This window comes from Protopterus annectens, chromosome 1.part0 (assembly GCF_019279795.1).
Source record: "Protopterus annectens isolate FY-2018-M chromosome 1.part0, PAN1.0, whole genome shotgun sequence".
Lineage (NCBI taxonomy): Eukaryota > Metazoa > Chordata > Ceratodontiformes > Protopteridae > Protopterus > Protopterus annectens.
Genome location: NC_056725.1, coordinates 662,258,595 through 662,271,454, shown reverse-complemented (window position 1 = coordinate 662,271,454; position 12,860 = coordinate 662,258,595). Strand labels below are relative to the sequence as shown.

The 12,860-nt window shown below is 35.1% G+C and overlaps 1 protein-coding gene across 1 annotated transcript in view; it reads right to left on the bottom strand.

Moving 5' to 3' along the window:
• The window catches only part of LOC122793465 (cytochrome P450 2C15-like), a 792,888-nt gene that overhangs the window by 763,264 nt on the left and 16,764 nt on the right, over positions 1 to 12,860 (bottom strand). The window lies entirely within an intron of this gene.

The following is a 12,860-nucleotide window of genomic DNA, read 5'->3' as shown; positions in this document are numbered from 1 at the left end:
AGCTGCATATTACAACTGAACAAGCACCCATAACTGCAGATGTAAAAGCACATACACATAATTGCATGTTTTGTGCAGTTTTATATACACAGAAGACCAGTTTCATAACAAATGTAAATTAGATGAACATTTAGCAACGTTCACATAATAAAGCATCAAACATGGATATGTTGAGTAAACTGGCAAAGAATTCTGTACTCTTAAAAAATAAATCTGCATGATACTGATGAGGAATCATAACAAACAACAGAGACAGTAAGACAAAGGAACTGTGAGTAGTCTTTTGTGGTGTACAAATAATTTCCTCCCAGTTTGCCAAAAACACATTTGCAAACTGCTGTGCAAACTATACCTATTTGCTTCACCAGATTTTTGCAAGTAGTAAATTCTATAAAACAAAAAAAAATGTTTGTCAAACTTACATTTATCAAATCACAGAGCAATATAATCTGGTTATTCAAAAACTCAAAATGTAAAGATATATATTCACTAAGTCACTGAGCTGTCATATCATGGGGAATGCAGTTACAGAGTGATTCAATATCAACAGTAACTAATAACATTTCTGACCATTCAATATCAGTGTTTATTAATTTTTGTAAAAAGTCCCATGAATCTCTAATATATGATTTTATGTCACAAACTACTTTTTTTGCACATTGGGCCTACAAACATTGCCAAGGCTTTGTTTTTGAGCCAGCCAATTACACAATAAGATGAAATTTTTGTTTGTCTTTTCCCGGTTAGGAGACGCCACAGTGAAACTCTGGTCTGCTAATGATTGGTAGTAGATTTTTTATGGTGCCAAGTTGCCAGCCCGACACCCAACCTTCAGCAAAGGCACGCCCATTCACACATGTCTTTCAGAGGCCACTCAACCACGGGGAGGACATGCAGACTCCACACAGAAGGCACTCCAGCCGAGAATCGAACAGGAGAACCACTGTACCACCGCGGCTACTATAAGATGAAATGGAAAATCCAAATAATGCTTGTATATTTTTGGAATCCATACAATGCATTTAGTTTAGGATATTTTACTGATAGAAAATTGCATAGATCAACATCTTTCTTTTTTCATAAAATTAAATCTAATATTCATGTGTACATTTTTGATTGGCTATATTAACCTCTGTATTAGAAACCGTTTAATATATAAAGGCATTCTGTAATAATAATCTCATTCTAGAAAGGTATTTGTCTATTTCCATAATCAACAAGTCACCACCTTTGTTTGGCTTCATAAATCTAAGTGATTTATCCTTTTTTAAAATATCCAGTGTACTTCTTTAAAAGCTACTCGAATTGTAAAAACGAAAAGGTGGTGTTTTATGTAGTGCTACTCTAATTTCAGTGGAGCAAGTGTCCTCAAAGTATGATTTGGGTTAGGATTATAGTATTTTTCTTCCAAAAAAGTTTGTTTCCGCCAGAATTAGTCGTACCAGTTAGTAAATATTTAAATTCAAAGTTTAATGTCTTTATTTTAAGTAAGGTCTCAGTTGTGCTAGTTCTAATTGTTGGCACAAATGAGAAAAACTTTATAAAATAATTTTAAAACATCATCAGAGTACTCCCTGTCAGATAAATTATAAATCAGAAACTGACATTCCACACAGCAAAACTAGTGACAATGATTCCATGATTGTCTTCTCCCTCTGTTTGCCGTTCATCCTTTCATGTTGTAAAAAGTTCTGCCTTTATTCACCAAAGTGATTTGTAGCCCTTACTAAAGATCCATTTGGCTGATGTGAGACTCAGACTTCATTGAAGGCTTTCTTGTCTCCTGGTAGCCAACTGAGTTGAACATCTTTGTACTTTTGAGGGACCTGGTAAAAAAGTTTCCATTTGGTGGAATCCAGTCTGTCCATGTGAATCAGGTGTGTTGCCCTTCCTTTTATTTTTAAAGAATGTAATACTGTAAACGGTGTTATTCGGATAAGGCATCTAATCTCTCGACAGCATTTTAATGTCCTGTTTCTTTTGAATCAGATCATGCCTATTCAAATTAATGAACATATTCACCACGGCTGTCTTATGATCTTTAAACTTGCCGTGCTCTGTTGTACATTGATGAAGGTCATTGACTTTGTTTTAAGTTAATTTAGTTTTATTTCATTGTGTTTTAACAAGATGTTAATAAGTTGCAAGCACACCTTGTTAAAAAGTTCTTTTAACTCAAGAAAATGTGGATTATTCTCCATAATGTTGTTTGGAAATTTCTCCAGTTAAAGATCCTTTAGAATGAGTTTTAACTAACTCTTCTAGGAAAGAATGTCCCACATCATAGATTGGTATTTTATAGTTGTTTTTCAAACTGATTAATCATTCATTTGATATCTGTTCACATTCTGATATATTAGCAAACTTAGCTAATGGGGAAGAAGACTTTTCTTTGAAATAAAACCATCCCTTAATCTGATTCTTGCTTTCATTTGGATCAGATCCAAACTTGGGGTTTCACACAAATCCACAGAAACGTATTTCCTGGATGTCAGCTCCTGTGTTATTAGCCTCTACTTCTGCTGCTTTCCCCAAATGGACCAACAAATTGCAAAAAGAATTTGGAACACTATGTATGGTCAAAGCATTTAAATCAGATATGTTTGAGTAAATGTTCAACCAAAAAAAAAAAAAATCCCAAACCAAAACTTGAGTAAGGGTAAATATTTGGTAACACAATCTAAAAACCCAAGTGAGCTAATGGATTTCAAGGCATAACATTGTAAACCTCCCCAAAACAATAACATTTGTTTATCGCTTTTGTCCAGCAATGTTATTCAACAATGGACTTATTCTGAATAAAAATAACTTACAAACATAATCATGTGACAAAGTCATTGATGAACAATAACTTTATAGGTCTCAGTCTTAAAAAATGTTTATACTAATTATCATTCAAACCTAGCAAATTATCTGCATTCACTTCTAATAGTGGATATACTTCCTTTTCTTCCAATAACAAATCAAAATCACCTCCCTTTGCTGACAAATGCATAGAATCTAATACAGAAAACACAAATTTCTTATAATTTCCACAAATAATAGAATGTCTGTATAAAGCATTATTTATGTCCTTTTGTTAGATTGCATATTGATCTTTATATATGCACTTCTTCAAACTCAGGTTGTTTTCCCCACATAAAAATGTTTGCAGTATGTGCAAAAATCAAGGTATACTACGCATTTACCCAAACAAGTGATGAACTGCTTTATAGGAATTTCAAATTGTAGGTTCCAGCTTCAATATTTGCACCTTCAGAAATAATTCTATGGTATTCATACATACCACATTTAAACATGCCTTTTGGTCTGGTCCTGTTCCCCCCGCTATCTCAATGGTTATTTTTTACTATTGATTACAAATATTTGGCCTTCCAATTAATAAAATGAGGCTTCTTTTCAATTACTTTACTCAGGTTCTCATTCCCTGAAATAATTTTCCCGGTGCATCCAGTCATACTTTTAATAGTGTTTGCATCTACACTTAAGTTAAACACATGCTATTTTTTAACATTTCATGATGTAAGAATTAACAAAGTTTTCTTTTGAAAAATGCTTTGTACTGATATGTTTTACCACCTCAGGCATACTTCTGTCTAATATGGAATCCATGACTATATTAAAGTCCCCTCCTATCTGCCCTTTCTTCTAACGGCACTAAGTTCTTGAAAGAATCTTGTAAAAAACTGTATATCGTCTAAACTAAAGCTGTGAATACCCCCGCTAACAAACTGAAGTGTCTGTATCCATTCTAGCTACTGCTCCCCTGCCTTCCTTATATTTTTGGTTTCTCGCACTTTCTACTTCAGTCTTTCATTGATACATCTGGCAATCATTTTGTTAAAGGACCAAGATAAGATGTCTGCAATCAGTTGAGGGGGATGTCCAGGGAGCATCCTCTTTTAGGCAATGCAAATCTTATAAATCTTTCGACATACTAAATTCTAGGCAAGATGAACTAAAAGTTTTACTGCTCAGTGCTAGGAGTCTCAACAAGAAATTATACTACCTGGAAGCACTCCTCACCCTGGATAGTGTTGACATCTGTGTGGTTACTGAGACTTGGTTTAAAGCTACAGATGACACCTCAATAGCACAAGACTATAAGGCCTTCCATACATTTAGAACAGCTACTGCACAAGAAGAGCCCAGAAGTGGAGGTGTATTAATATATATAAAAATTAAGCATGCCTCAAGAGTGGTCAAAAAACATAATATGCTTAAGCTAATCCATGTCCAACTAGCTTTAGATAAAGTCCAATTCAATATATTTGATAGTTGTAGATCCCCATCTATGGACCATGCCGCAGCTCTCTACTAAGATTCAACACATGGTGATCAAAGTCAAGGTTACTGTCAACCTGAGTTCCCAAGCCCCTTACTGCTGGGTCTACTCTTAGGGGAGTGTTATCGGTGTTGTAATTTGCAGGGGTAGTCATCCTCCTAAAGAGTATAATTGTGAATTTTTTGCATTGAGTTTTAAGTCATGGCTCTGGCACTAGTTATTTTTCCTGTGTCAGACCTTCCTGGAGGATATCTACATCTATGGGGGATTCATTGATTACACTCAGCCAGCAGTCATCAGCAAATGTGGTCAGCCAAAGGCCCTCTACATTTGCTTTGACTTTACAGAAGTATATTCCAAACAGGAGAGGTCCTAGTACTGAGCCCTGTGGGACACTACTAGTAACAGGCCTCTTGGTAGAGGGGGATTCCCCCACCTTGCCTCCATGTGTCCTATCTGTGAGCCATTTGGCTATCCATAGGGTGCCATAGAGATTTATGCTTACATTTGTGAGTTTTTCTATAATACTTGAGTGAGGCATTGTGTCAAATGCTTTTGCTAGGTTAAGGTAGGCAGTATGTACTATTTTGCTCTCATCCATGGCATTAGAGACCTTCTTGAGGAAATCTACCAAGTTTAGTAGTCATGGCCTACCCTTGATGAAGCCAGTCTGAGATCAGTCCAGTGTGGTCTTGCATACAAGACTAGTCAAACTTATTGGTCTGTAGTCCCCTGGGTGTGTTAATGGTCCACCTTTGTGTAGAGAGACAAAAGTTGCAGTCCTCCATTCCCTAGGGATGAAGCCTGTCTGGAGGCTGTATTTGAACAGAGATTCTAGTGGGCCTAACATTTCACGTTTCAATCTATTAAGGAGACACCCTGGGATATTAGCAGGACCCAATGATGCAGTGTTTTAGCTGTGGAGAGTGCAGTGAGGACCTACTCTTTAGTGATAGTTGGGGAAGAAATGGTAGAGGGCATTTCCTGGGGGAACTGTGGGTGACAGGGGATGAAATTGGAGCTAAATTTATTGGCCAGCAAATTTTCTATATCCCTGGTTCAGTATAGGAAGTTCCATTTACTATTAGTTCAGCACACTGTTGTGGGGTTCCTTTAAGGTTTTCTTTCTTTCTTTTATTCTTTCTTTCTTTCTTTCTTTCATTGCACAACCTATTTATGCTGGTGATCCACCAAGGGGGCTTGTTTTTGGAGTTTTTCTCAGTTTATTTAGGTTTGGAACTACAGTTTTTTATGCAGTTATTTAGATGCTTGTACAGGGTTTCCATAACACTTCCACATAGGCCACCATGTTCTCTGAATTTGGGGGGGGGGGCTTGAAATTTAGCTATGTCTTCACTTAATTAGGAAGTAGTTTGCCTTGGAAATGTTCTTTAGGGTTCTGGGGTTTGCTGGGAGTTCAGCCTTTATATTTATTTCAGGGGTTACCACTTTGTGATTTGATCTGACCAGTGAGGACATCACACAAAGGGGGGTGCAAAGTTCCCTCATATTTGTGAGTACCCAATCCATGATATTTGCACCCCTAGTAGGAGTGCAGACTAGCTGTTCCAGGATGTTTGCACTGGCAAAATCCAGGAATCTTTGAGTCTGCATGTTAGTGGTTGAGTATATATGGCAGTTTATGGTGGGATAGTTAAAATTAACCATCAATATGGTGCTGAGCTGAACTGTGAGTGACTCCAGTACATTGCAGTATGTGGTATGGTTATCTTACAAGGCATTCTCTGATCCATCCCTGATAGATCTGCTACACATTTGCAAAACAACTATATTATACCTCTCAACTGTACAGATTTTCGCAGAATGTCCAGATTTTTGCCTCATAGTTTTTGTCTGTTCCTCATAAAAACTGTTTTTTTTTTTACAAATCACTGGGATGATTTAAGGATTAAAGTCAATAAAAAATGACAATCATTTGTCTATACTACCGTGAAATGTTAAAAAAATAGCATGTGTTTAACTTTTATTTTTATTAAAAGTATTACTGGATGCACCAGGAAAATTATTTCAGGGAATGAGAACCTGAGTAAAGTAATTGAAAAGAAGCCTCATTTTATTAATTGGAAGGCCAAATATTTGTAATCAATAGTGGAAAATAACCATTGAGATAGCGGGGAGAATAGGACCAGACCAAAAAGCATGTTTAAATGTGGTATGTATGAATACCATAGAATTATTTCTGAAGGTGCAAATATTGAAGCTGAAACCTACAATTTGAAATTCCTATAAAACAGTTCATCACTTGTTTGGGTAAATGCGTAGTATATATTGATTTTTGCACACATTGCGAACATTTTTATGTGGGGAAAACAACCTGAGTTTGCAGAAGTGCATATATAAAGATCAATATGCAATCTAACAAAAGGACATAAATAATGCTTTATACAGACATTCTATTATTTGTGGAAATTATAAGAAATTTGTGTTTTCTGTATTAGATTCTATACATTTGTCAGCAAAGGGAGGTGATTTTGATTTGTTATTGGAAGAAAAGGAAGTATATCCTCTATTAGAAGTGAATGCAGATAATTTGCTAGGTTTGATTGATAATTAGTATAAACATTTTTTAAGACTGAGACCTATAAAGTTATTGTTCATCAATGACTTTGTCACATGATTATGTTTGTAAGTTATTTTTATTCAGAATAAGTCCATTGTTGAATAACATTGCTGGACAAAAGCGATAAACAAATGTTATTGTTTTGGGGAAGTTTACAATTTTATGCCTTGAAATCCATTAGCTCACTTGGGTTTTTAGATTGTGTTACCAAATATTTACCCTTACTCAAGTTTTGGTTTGGGATTTTTTTTTTTTTTGGTTGAACATTTACTCAAACATATCTGATTTAAACGCTTTGACCATACATAGTGTTTCAAATTCTTTTTGCAATTTGTTGGTCCATTTGGGGAAAGCAGCAGAAGTAGGGGCTAATAACACAGGAGCTGACATCCAGGAAATACGTTTCTGTGGATTTGTGTGAAACCCCAAGTTTGGATCTGATCCAAATGAAAGCAAGAATCAGATTAAGGGATGGTTTTATTTCAAAGAAAAGTCTTCTTCCCCATTAGCTAAGTTTGCTAATATATCAGAATGTGAACAGATATCAAATGAATGATTAATCAGTTTGAAAAACAACTATAAAATACCAATCTATGATGTGGGACATTCTTTCCTAGAAGAGTTAGTTAAAACTCATTCTAAAGGATCTTTAACTGGAGAAATTTCCAAACAACATTATGGAGAAAAATCCACATTCTCTTGAGTTAAAAGAACTTTTTAACAAGGTGGGCTTGCAACTTATTAACATCTTGTTAAAACACAATGAAATAAAACTAAATTAACTTAAAACAAAGTCAATGACCTTCATCAATGTACAACAGAGCACGGCAAGTTTAAAGATCATAAGACAGCCGTGGTGAATATGTTCATTAATTTGAATAGGCATGATCTGATTCAAAAGAAACAGGACATTAAAATGCTGTCGAGAGATTAGATGCCTTATCCGAATAACACCGTTTACAGTATTACATTCTTTAAAAATAAAAGGAAGGGCAACACACCTGATTCACATGGACAGACTGGATTCCACCAAATGGAAACTTTTTTACCAGGTCCCTCAAAAGTACAAAGATGTTCAACTCAGTTGGCTACCAGGAGACAAGAAAGCCTTCAATGAAGTCTGGAGTCTCACATCAGCCAAATGGATCTTTAGTAAGGGCTACAAATCACTTTGGTGAATAAAGGCAGAACTTTTTACAACATGAAAGGATGAACGGCAAACAGAGGGAGAAGACAATCATGGAATCATTGTCACTAGTTTTGCTGTGTGGAATGTCAGCTTCTGATTTATAATTTATCTGACAGGGAGTACTCTGATGATGTTTTAAAATTATTTTATAAAGTTTTTCTCATTTGTGCCAACAATTAGAACTAGCACAACTGAGACCTTACTTAAAATAAAGACATTAAACTTTGAATTTAAATATTTACTAAGTGGTATGACTAATTCTGGCGGAAACAAACTTTTTTTAGAAGAAAAATTACTATAATTCTACCCCAAATCAGACTTTGAGGACACTTGATCCACTGAAATTAGACAAGCACTACATAAAACACCACCTTTTCATTTTACAATTCGAGTAGCTTTTAAAGAAGTACACTAGATATTTTAAAAAGGATAAATCACTTAGGTTTATGAAGCCAAACAAAGGTGGTAGCTTGTTGATTATGGAAATAGACATATACCTTTCTAGAATGAGATTATTATTACAGAATGCCTTTATATATTAAAAGGTTTCTAATACAGAGATTAATATAGCCAATCAAAAATGTACTCATTAATATTGGATTTAATTTTATGGAAAAAGAAAGATTTTGATCTATGCAATTTTCTATCAGTAAAATATCCTAAACTAAATGCATTATATGGATTCCAAAAATATACAAGCATTATTTGGATTTTCCATTTCATCTTATAGTAGCCGAGGTGGTACAGCGGTAGTGTTGTTGCCTCACAGCAAGAGGTTCTCCTGTTCAAATCTCGGCTAGAGTGCCTTCTATGTGGAGTCTGCATGTCCTCCCCACAGTCGAGTAGCCTCCGAAAGACCTGCGTGAATGGGCATGCCTTCGCTGAAGGTTGGGCATCGGGCTGGCAACTCAGCACCATAAAAAAATCTACTACCTATCAATAGCAGACCAGAGTTCCACTGTGGCAACCCCTAACCGGTAAAAGCCGAAAAGACAAACAAAACATTTCATCTGATAGTGTCATTGGCTGGCTCAAAAACAAAGCCTTGGCAATGTTTGTAGGCCCAATGTACAAAAAAGTAGTTTGTGACATAAAATCATATATTAAAGATTCATGGGACTTTTTACAAAAATTAATAAACACTGATATTGAATGGTCAGAAATGTTATTAGTTACTGTTGATATTGAATCACTCTGTAACTGCATTCCCCATGATATGACAGCTGAGTGACTTAGTGAATATATATCTTTACATTCTGAGTTTTTGAATAACCAGATTATATTGCTCTGTGATTTGATAAATGTAAGTTTGACAAACATTTTTTTTTTTGTTTTATAGAATTTACTACTTGCAACAATCTGGTGAAGCAAATAGGTATAGTTTGCACAGCAGTTTGCAAATGTGGTTTTGGCAAACTGGGAGGAAATTATTTGCACACTGCAAAAGACTACTCACAGTTCCTTTGTCTTACTGTCTCTGTTGTTATGATTCCTCATCAGTATCATGCAGATTTATTTTTTAAGATACAGAATTATTTGCCAGTTTACTCAGCATATCCATGTTTAATGCTTTATTATATGAACGTTGCTAAATGTTCATCTAATTTAAATTTGTTATGAAACTGACCTTCTGTGTATATAAAACTGCACAAAACATGCAATTATGTGTATGTGCTTTTACATCTGCAGTTATGGGTGCTTGTTCAGTTGTAATATGCAGCTGACAAATACTGTGTACTGAAGGTATTTTAAAAGAGTGATATGGTCAGTAATTGGACTGTAGCTGAAAAGGGCTCTTGTGAATCAGTCCTCTCCCCAGCAAATTAACAAATATAAGAAACAAAATTGTCTTTCTATGGAAATGGTAAATGATCTCAACACAATGCCCCATATATATATATATATATATATATATATATATATATATATATATGTATATGTCGATTCCTGAAACCTCATGTAAAGATAATATGAACACACACACATCCAAACACATATGTATAAACATATGAACACACACAAACACGCACACACACACACACACACACACACACACACACACACACACACACACACACACACACACACACACAGTCAACTTGATAAAGTCACAGCTTGGCAGAAGAATACTGAGGTTTTCTATCATTGCACTGTATTCAAATGATATTGAGATAATCACTGGATTATATCATGGTTCACTTATGATGTCTCCCTATGTCTCCTTGGTGTGCATCATGTTTACCCCTTAAACTGTTGCTTTGTTTGGTTAGAAAATGAACAGATATGTAAGTGAGAAACATTATAGCCTTAACCATCTTTATATATTGGAATTGTAGACTGTTCACATAGATTATACAGATGATAACTACATTTGACATACTGAATGCATGATAGAAATGTGTTACTAACTTGGCCAGCTTTCAGAATTGAGACTCTGAAACTGCAAATGTTCAACCAATCTATTTACATTAAATTTGAGCATTAAAAATTTAAAAAATGTATACATTTAACTCTAGTGTATAATAGTACTTGCAAACTAAATTGCAAAACAAAAATCTGCTTTACTCAGGAGCCAGACCTTTAAACCTCTGGAATGTGGGAGGTCCTGGTGCAAGTCCTGGGTGATGGAGGGTCAGGGACCCAACAGCCTTCATGTTTGGATGAGTGCACCTCTATCATCTATAACAGAAGTTTAAGATGCATGAGGGCTGATATTTCAGTAGTGAAGGAGGAAAACTCAGAAACTGTTCTACTTCACTCAGAATGTTTACAGAATTGTCTGCATAAAGCTTAGCATCCACAGTTATTTTAAGTGAAATAATTACATGTTGTGCCTACATTGGAGGTATAATACCAAGTAAACTGTGTTTATTTAGTTAAACTGTAGCTTTTAAACAAATTCTTAGTACTTTCCTAAGCAGAGTAGTTCCTTGATTGGCAGAAGTTTTAAAACTGTTAAACAAACCCTGCGTTTATTTCAGAAACAAATTATCACAGTGGCACACCTACTGAGATTTCAAATGTGGAACTTTCTTAGTTGATATTATGGTCAAGAATACACACATAATATCACATGTAAGGGTCTGTCTTACTTTACAGAAGTTAAACAACTGTATGTGGAAACTATAAACAAAAGACAAGCACATATGTGTTTACTGGAATACCAAGTGTTCTCTTTACTTTAATGTAGTGCAAGCTTGGGATCAGTATATTTACTTATTATTAGGATTGGGGCACAAGCCCTTCCACAATCATGGGACCTAGAAGGATGACAGTGCAGCCCTGGTGTGAGTACATCTAGTTATTAACAATCTTGGGGTGTAGTCCCTATATCAGTGGGTGGAATCCCACTGTAAAAAAATCATGTTGACTAAGATTATACATATCACTGCTCTACTTTGGTTTAAAAACTGCTTTAGTTTATAATACAGTTCATTCGTTCATTCATTTTAGGCTTTCAGGTTCAGTTTTGATGTTATGCGACCATATGATGATTCATACATGTAGTCATGTTAAGGGATTGTGTTACACAGTCAGAATATATATGCCATGCCATGTACAAGTAACATATCTCACAGCTACGGCCATCTGTTGTTTGACATGTTTCTAGAAAAGATTATATATCCAATAATTACATGTTGATACCTCTATACAAAATATACACTTTCTGTCAGAAGAAATTGGTTTATTTGACTACAGCATCTAGTCCTTTGTAACAGCTTGTCTTACAAGTAATTATTTAATGACAATTAATACCTATTGAAATTCCAACATGTAATCATATAAGTATATTCCAACAGACCAGCAGACAGATTACACAGGGCTTTGACTTTTAGGTTCTGATCACAATATAAAATTAAAGGTAAAATAAACCCTATATACCATGCTGATAAAGGCCATGCCAGCTGAAACCTTGTAATGAAAGATGTTGAAAAAGCTTTGTCTAAAATGCAGATGGTTGCCAAAAATGGTTGTTGACCACGTATTGCTTTATAATTTCCAAGGTACCACTGACATAGTAAGACGTGGTACTAAATGTGTTATATTAGTCCACAGTCATCAATTAGAAAGTCATTTCCTGTCTCTTTAATTTGATATACTGTAATAACTTTAAACAAACATATATGGAAACTTATGAAATAAACATGGGCCAGATTCATTAACACCTACACTAAGTGTACGTGATCTGTATTCAGGAACATCTCTGCCACATTTTCATGCTTTCTAGTCACTCAAAAAGTTCACACTTTACGTGTAGTCTGCACTTTTTGGTAAACTTTATGAATTCTCTTCAGTTTTTAAGGCTGCAAGAAAATCAGTAAGAAAACTAAAATTAGGAAGAAGGAGATGTGAGTTATGCTTGTGTTTTCTCTTCACTCAGACTGGTGTACACTCAGAGTATGCTTAGTGTAGGCATTAATGAATCCCAGAGATAGCCTTAATGCCTCATTTCACTTACTACCAATTGACTTCAAAAATGTGTTCCTCTCCTTGTACTCAACAAAAATATTCACCATGGAATATTGTGCTCAATTGCTTTATTTTAAATACCTGTGCTAGAAAATGTTTGATTCCAATGTACATATTCTGAATTTGTAAACAAAACAAGCATGTTATCCGCAAGGCAAATTCATGGAGATAATTTACAGGTATCTCTACAATTACTCTCTGAGTCTGGTGGCTCAAATCTAAATTTGACAAATCAGAGAACTTGATCTTTTCCCAGATACAAAAATCTGATGTTAGAATAGTTAAGTATCAAGGTACTGGGAATCTACCCCTGCATAAACAGTGTGAGAGTCACA